Source organism: Oncorhynchus keta, chromosome 22 (genome assembly GCF_023373465.1).
Source record: "Oncorhynchus keta strain PuntledgeMale-10-30-2019 chromosome 22, Oket_V2, whole genome shotgun sequence".
In the NCBI taxonomy this organism is placed as follows: domain Eukaryota; kingdom Metazoa; phylum Chordata; class Actinopteri; order Salmoniformes; family Salmonidae; genus Oncorhynchus; species Oncorhynchus keta.
This window is the reverse complement of record NC_068442.1, coordinates 54,852,044-54,860,368: the sequence shown is the minus strand read 5'-3', so window position 1 is coordinate 54,860,368 and position 8,325 is coordinate 54,852,044. Positions and strand designations below refer to the sequence as shown.

The window sequence follows — 8,325 nt, the reverse complement described above, 5'->3', positions numbered from 1 at the left end:
AGAAAAGAGCAGGTGTTCCTAATGTTTTGTACACTCAGTGTATTGTCTTCCTACAGTATATAGAAAAGAGCAGGTGTTCCTAATGTTTTGTACACTCAGTGTATTGTCTTCCCTACAGTATATAGAAAAGAGCAGGTGTTCCTAATGTTTTGTACACTCAGTGTATTGTCTTCCCTACAGTATATAGAAAAGAGCAGGTGTTCCTAATGTTTTGTACACTCAGTGTATTGTCTTCCCTACAGTATATAGTAAAGAGCAGGTGTTCCTAATGTTTTGTACACTCAGTGTATTGTGTTCCCTACAGTATATAGAAAAGAGCAGGTGTTCCTAATGTTTTGTACACTCAGTGTATTGTCTTCCCTACAGTATATAGAAAAGAGCAGGTGTTCCTAATGTTTTGTACACTCAGTTTAATGTGTTCCCTACAGTATATAGAAAAGAGCAGTTGTTCCTAATGTTTTGTACACTCAGTGTATTGTCTTCCCGACAGTATATAGAAAAGAGCAGGTGTTCCTAATGTTTTGTACACTCAGTGTATTGTGTATATAGAAAAGAGCAGTTGTTCCTAATGTTTTGTACACTCAGTGTATTGTGTATATAGAAAAGAGCAGTTGTTCCTAATGTTTTGTACACTCAGTTTAATGTGTTCCCTACAGTATATAGAAAAGAGCAGTTGTTCCTAATGTTTTGTACACTCAGTGTATTGTCTTCCCGACAGTATATAGAAAAGAGCAGGTGTTCCTAATGTTTTGTACACTCAGTGTATTGTGTATATAGAAAAGAGCTATCCGTTCAGACCCCAGTCTTACCTACCAACAGGTTGTGGAAAATGTGCTCTTTCAGTATTTCTCCAGTAGGTTTCCTGAAGGAGAAGCCTCCACTTCTATGTTTAATAAGTTAATTAAACAAAAACATGACAGTAAGTACTACAGTAATGTCGGTATTAACATTACAGTAACTACTATGGTATACTACAATCCACAAGTACATGAATTACTATAGTTTATACTAGCTTTGTTTTACTACAGTATTTATACTATAGTTAACTGTAAATACTACAGTATACTAAAGTCCGCAAAAACACTACAGTGAATACTATAGTATTTGTACCAAAGTAGTATACTATAGTATTTGTACCATAGTAGTATACTATATAGGATTTTCTGATGTAAGACAGTGACCTGTGTCGGTGCTTGGAGCAAGTGCTGATTCCGAGCCAACAACAGGGGACTCTAATTGAATTGTAGTTTGTAAAGAATAAAAAGGACAATGCACAGTATTCTGAGCAGAAAATGTATTCATTATTAGTGCCATTCATCTCTGTAGTCCACAGCTTGTGGAAACAGACAGCAGAACAGAGAGATAAACAAAAGGAGAGAAAACACCGCTTTCTTCAGTGTCCTTTTAAAAAATAAAAACTCTTCTCTATCCACGGGAAACCAGCCTGACCGTGACAACAACAACATCGCATTGGAATAGTAATGACTTATAACAGTCAAGTAGTTTCAACACTGCTGTGTGTGGTAGCCACAGGGTATCTCTCTCTATACAGCCTTCCTGGCTGGTTCCCTCTGGCTGTGTACCAAATGGTGCCAGGGCCAACAGTAGTGTACTATAAAGGGAATAGAGTGCCGGAACTCTAACCCAGAGGATTATAAGAAGTCCTCTGACGAACCATCAAACAGGCAAAGCGTCAATACAGTACTAAGATTGAATCCTACGCTCGTCGGATGTGGCAAAGCTTGCAAAGTATTAGACTACAAAGGGAAGCACAGCCAAGAGCTGCCCAGTGACACGAGCCTCCCAGACGAGCTAAATCACTTCTATTCTCGCTTTGAGACAAGTAACACTGAAACGCGCATGAGAGCATCAGATGTTCCAGACGACAGTGTGACCACGCTCTCCGCAACCAACGTAAGACCTTTAAACAGGTCAACATTCCCAAGGCCGCAGGGCCAGACGGATTACCAGGACGTGTACTCCAATCATGCGCTGACCAACTGGCTAGTGTCTTCACAGATATTTTCAACCTCTCCCTGTCCGAGTCTGTTACACCAACATATGTCAAGCAGACCAACATAGTCCCTGTGCCCAAGAACACTAAGGTAACCTGCCTAAATTACTACCGACCCATAGCACTCACGTCTGTAGCCATGAAGTGCTTTGAAAGGCTGGTCATGGTTAACATCAACACCATTATCCCAGAAACCCCTAGATCCACTCCAAGTTGCATACCGCCAGAAACATATCCAAGGACAACAACCTCTCCTCAACGTGATCAAGACAAAGGAGATTGTGGACAGGACAAGTAAAGATCGAGCAACACCCCCATTCTCATCTATGGGGCTGCAGTGGAGCAGGTTGAGAGCCTCAAGTTCTTGGTGTCCATCAACAACAAACTAACATGGTCCAAACACACCAAGACAGTCGTGAAGAGGGCACAACAACACCTTTTCCTCCTCAGGAGACCGAAAAGATTTGGCATGGGTCCTCAGATCCTCGAAAGGTTCTACAGGTTCTTCTGTATATAGCCTCCACATTGACTCTGTACCGTAACACCCTGTATATAGCCTCCACATTGACTCTGTACCGGTACCCCCTGTATATAGCCTCCACATTGACTCTGTACTGGTACCCCTGTATATAGCCTCCACATTGACTCTGTACCTTAACACCCTGTATATAGCCTCCACATTGATTCTGTACCGTAATACCCTGTATACAGCCTCCACATTGACTCTGTACCGTAACACCCTGTATATAGCCTCCACATTGACTCTGTACCGGTACCCCCTGTATATAGCCTCCACATTGACTCTGTACCGGTACCCTCTGTATATAGCCTCCACATTGACTCTGTACCGGTACCCCTGTATATAGCCTCCACATTGACTCTGTACCAGTACCCCCTGTATATAGCCTCCACATTGACTCTGTACCGGTACCCCCTGTATATAGCCTCCACATTGACTCTCTACCGGTACCCCTGTATATAGCCTCCACATTGACTCTGTACTGGTACCCCCTGTATATAGCCTCCACATTGACTCTGTACCGTAACACCCTGTATATAGCCTCCACATTGACTCTGTACCGGTACCCCCTGTATATAGCCTCCACATTGACTCTGTACCAGTACCCCCCTGTATATAGCCTCCACATTGACTCTGTACCGTACCCCCTGTATATAGCCTCCACATTGACTCTGTACCGGTACCCCTGTATATAGCCTCCACATTGACTCTGTACTGGTACCCCTGTATATAGCCTCCACATTGACTCTGTACCGTAACACCCTGTATATAGCCTCCACATTGACTCTGTACCGGTACCCCCTGTATATAGCCTCCACATTGACTCTGTACCGGTACCCCCTGTATATAGCCTCCCACATTGACTCTGTACCGGTACCCTGTATATAGCCTCCACATAGACTCTGTACCGGTACCCCTGTATATAGCCTCCACATTGACTCTGTACCGTAACACCCTGTATATACCCTCTCCCAGGGTGAAAAGGCATGCGAGTCTACTCTTCACTAAGGTGTTGAATGGAGAGTGTTACTCTGATCACTGCTGTGGTCCTCAGCCATGTGAACCTTTCTCACTGCCTCTCATCCATCCAGGAGCATTTCGCTACACTCGCAATAACATCTCCTAACCATGTGTATGTGACCAATGAAATTTGATTTGATTTAAGACCCATCTTGCCCAACCCCTCTTAGGCCAGAGTGCTCCCAGATTAATGGAACGACCAGTAAAGGCTAATTGCTCCTCATCAGCCAGATGAGGTTAGAGGCTGAGGTACTATATGCAGGCAAGGAGGAAGACCGAGAGGATGAGGTTAGAGGGTGAGGTACTGTATGCAGGCAAGGAGGAAGACCGAGAGGATGAGGTTAGAGGGTGAGGTACTGTATGCAGGCAAGGAGGAAGACCGAGAGGATGAGGTTAGAGGGTGAGGTACTGTATGCAGGCAAGGAGGAAGACAGAGAGGATGAGGTACTGTATGCAGGCAAGGAGGAAGACCGAGAGGATGAGGTACTGTAGCAGAGATGGGAAGTACTTTTGCAGGGAGAAATACCTCTACTGTGTGGGCGCCTAGGTGGCGGGCCTGAGGGGAATGGGTGAGGCAAGGGTCTAGTTATTCAAAGATACATTTTCCCCCGACCAACCCCATTTCATTCAGCTTACATGAGACAATCAAGACTAAACAGATCTCTGAACATGATTCTACTTAGTCACCTATCAGTCCTCTGAACATTATTCTACTTAGTCACATATCAGACCTCTGAACATGATGCCGTGAGAGGTGGAGGGAGAAAGCACAGGGAAGAGGAGAATGAACTGGGTGGAGACTGAAAGTCCCAGGTGCCCCTTGGATTTAGGGTTCTCTGGAGAGCCCAGGGAAGCAAAGGATAGAGCACAAACGCACGCATGAAGCTGAAAGAATAGTAAATACTGGCGAGCTGAACTCAGTGGAGTGGCTCAGATCACCCTGGGCTGAATAACAGACAGCCTTCCTCTACCAGGCTGGATAACAGACAGCCTTCCTCTACAGGGCGCTCAGATCACCCTGGGCTGAATAACAGACAGCCTTCCTCTACCAGGCTGGATAACAGACATCCTTTCCTCTACAGGGCGCTCAGATCACCCTGGGCTGAATAACAGACAGCCTTCCTCTACAGGGCTGAATAACAGACAGCCTTCCTCTCTACCAGGCTGGATAACAGACTTCCTCTACCAGGCTGAATAACAGACAACCTTCCTCTGCAGGGCGCCAGATCACCTGGGCTGGATAACAGCCTTCCTCTACCAGGCTGGATAACAGACAGCCTTCCTGTACCAGGCTGAATAACAGACAGCCTTCCCTCTACCAGGCTGGATAACAGACAGCCTTCCTCTACCAGGCTGGATAACAGACAGCCTTCCTCTACCAGGCTGGATAACAGACAGCCTTCCTCTACCAGGCTGGATAACAGACTTCCTCTACAGGGCTGAATAACAGACAGCCTTCCTCTACCAGGCTGATAACAGACTTCCTCTACCAGGCTGAATAACAGACAGCCTTCCTCTACAGGGCGCTCAGATCACCCAGGGCTGGATAAACAGACAGCCTTCCTCTACAGGGCTGGATAAACAGACAGCCTTCCTCTACAGGGCTGGATAACAGACAGCCTTCCTCTACAGGGTTGGATAACAGACAGCCTTCCTCTACAGGGCTGATAACAGACAGCCTTCCTCTACAGGGCTGGATAACAGACAGCCTTCCTCTACAGGGCTGAATAACAGACAGCCTTCCTCTACAGGGCTGGATAACAGACAGCCTTCCTCTACAGGGCTGGATAACAGACAGCCTTCCTCTACAGGGCTGGATAACAGACAGCCTTCCTCTACAGGGCTGGATAACAGACAGCCTTCCTCTACAGGGCTGGATAACAGACAGCCTTCCTCTACAGGGCTGGATAACAGACAGCCTTCCTCTACAGGGCTGGATAACACACAGTCTTCCTCTACAGGGCGCTCAGATCACCCTGGGCTGAATAACAGACAGCCTTCCTCTACAGACTGGATAACAGACAGCCTTCCTCGACAGGGCTGGATAACAGACAGCCTTCCTCTACAGGGCTGGATAACAGACAGCCTTCCTCTACAGGGCTGGATAACAGACAGCCTTCCTATACAGGGCTGGATAACAGACAGCCTTCCTCTACAGGGCTGGATAACAGACAGTCTTCCTCTACAGGGCGCTCAGATCACCCTGGGATGAATAACAGACAGCCTTCCTCTACAGGGCTGGATAACAGACAGCCTTCCTCTACAGGGCGCTCAGATCACCCTGGGCTGAATAACAGACAGCATTCCTCTACAGGGCTGAATAACAGACAGCCTTCCTGCCAGGGCTGGATAACAGACAGCTCTTCCCTACAGGGCGCTCAGATCACCCTGGGCTGAATAACAGACAGCCTTCCTCTACAGGGCTGGATAACAGACAGCCTTCCTCTACAGGGCTGGATAACAGACAGCCTTCCTCTACAGGGCGCTCAGATCACCCTGGGCTGAATAACAGACAGCCTTCCTCTACAGGGCGCTCAGATCACCCTGGGCTGGATAACAGACAGTCTTCCTCTACAGGGCTGGATAACAGACAGTCTTCCTCTACAGGGATGAATAACAGACAGCCTTCCTCTACAGGGATGAATAACAGACAGCCTTCCTCTACAGGGCTGGATAACAGACAGCCTTCCTCTACAGGGCTGGATAACAGACAGCCTTCCTCTACAGGGCTGGATAACAGACAGCCTTCCTCTACTTGGCTGGATAACAGACAGTCTTCCTCTACAGGGCGCTCAGATCACCCTGGGCTGGATAACAGACAGTCTTCCTCTACAGGGCTGGATAACAGACAGTCTTCCTCTACAGGGCGCTCAGATCACCCTGGGCTGGATAACAGACAGTCTTCCTCTACAGGGCGCTCAGATCACCCTGGGCTGGATAACAGACAGTCTTCCTCCACAGGGCTGGATAACAGACAGTCTTCCTCTAGGGATGAATAACAGACAGCCTTCCTCTACAGGGATGAATAACAGACAGCCTTCCTCTACAGGGATGAATAACAGACAGCCTTCCTCTACAGGGCTGGATAACAGACAGCCTTCCTCTACAGGGCTGGATAACAGACAGTCTTCCTCTACAGGGCTGGATAACAGACAGCCTTCCTCTACAGGGCTGGATAACAGACAGCCGTCCTCTACAGGGCTGAATAACAGACAGTCTTCCCTCTACAGGGCGCTCAGATCACCCTGGGCTGAATAACAGACAGCCTTCCTCTACAGGGCTGGATAACAGACAGCCTTCCCTCTACAGGGCTGGATAACAGACAGTCGTCCTCAGGGCGCTCAGATCACCCCTGGGCTGATAACAGACAGCCTTCCTCTACAGGGCTGGATAACAGACAGCCTTCCTCTACAGGGCTGGATAACAGACAGTCTTCCTCTACAGTGCTGGATAACAGACAGCCTTCCTCTACAGGGCTGGATAACAGACAGTCTACAGGGCGCTCAGATCACCCTGGGCTGAATAACAGACAGCCTTCTCTACAGGGCTGGATAACAGACAGCCTTCCTCTACAGGCGCTCAGATCACCCTGGGCTGAATAACAGACAGCCTTCCTCTACAGGGCTGGATAACAGACAGCCTTCCTCTCCAGGGCGCTCAGATCACCCCTGGGCTGAATAACAGACAGCCTTCCCTCTACAGGGCGCTCTGATCACCCTGGGCTGGATAACAGACAGTCTTCCTCTACAGGGCGCTCAGATCACCCTGGGCTGGATAACAGACAGTCTTCCTCCACAGGGCTGGATAACAGACAGTCTTCCTCTACAGGGATGAATAACAGACAGCCTTCCTCTACAGGGATGAATAACAGACAGCCTTCCTCTACAGGGCTGGATAACAGACAGTCTTCCTCTACAGGGCTGGATAACAGACAGCCTTCCTCTACAGGGCTGGATAACAGACAGCCTTCCTCTACAGGGCTGAATAACAAACAGTCTTCCTCTACAGGGCGCTCAGATCACCCTGGGCTGGATAACAGACAGTCTTCCTCTACAGTGCTGGATAACAGACAGCCTTCCTCTACAGTGCTGATAACAGACAGCCTTCCTCTACAGGGCTGGATAACAGACAGTCTTCCTCTACAGGGCGCTCAGATCACCCTGGGCTGGATAACAGACAGCCTTCCTCTACAGGGCTGGATAACAGACAGTCTTCCTCTACAGTGCTGGATAACAGACAGCCTTCCTCTACAGGGCTGGATAACAGACAGCCTTCCTCTACAGGGCTGGATAACAGACAGTCTTCCTCTACAGGGCGCTCAGATCACCCTGGGCTGGATAACAGACAGCATTCCTCCACAGGGCGCCAGATCACCCTGGGCTGGATAACAGACAGCCTTCCTCTACAGGGCTCAATAACAGACAGCCTTATTCTACAGGGATGAATAACAGCCTTCCTCTACCAGGCTGAATAACAGACAGTCTTCTTCTACAGGGCGCTCAGATCACCCTGGGCTGGATAACAGACAGCCTTCTTCTACAGGGCGCTCAGATCACCCTGGGCTGGATAACAGACAGTCTTCTTCTACAGGGCTGATAACAGACAGCCTTCCTCTACAGGGATGAATAACAGACAGCTTCCTCTACCGGGCTGAATAACAGACAGCCTTCCTTCAGGGCTGAATAACAGACAGCCTTTCCTGCCAGGCTGAATAACAGACAGCCTTCCTCTACAGGGCTGAATAACAGACAGCCTTCCTCTACAGGGATGA

The 8,325-nt window shown here is 48.3% G+C and overlaps 1 pseudogene; it reads left to right on the top strand.

The window, feature by feature from the left end:
* Positions 1–827: 827 nt before the first annotated feature.
* Positions 828–879, top strand: LOC118381814 (uncharacterized; annotated as a pseudogene).
* The last annotated feature ends 7,446 nt before the right edge of the window (positions 880–8,325 follow it).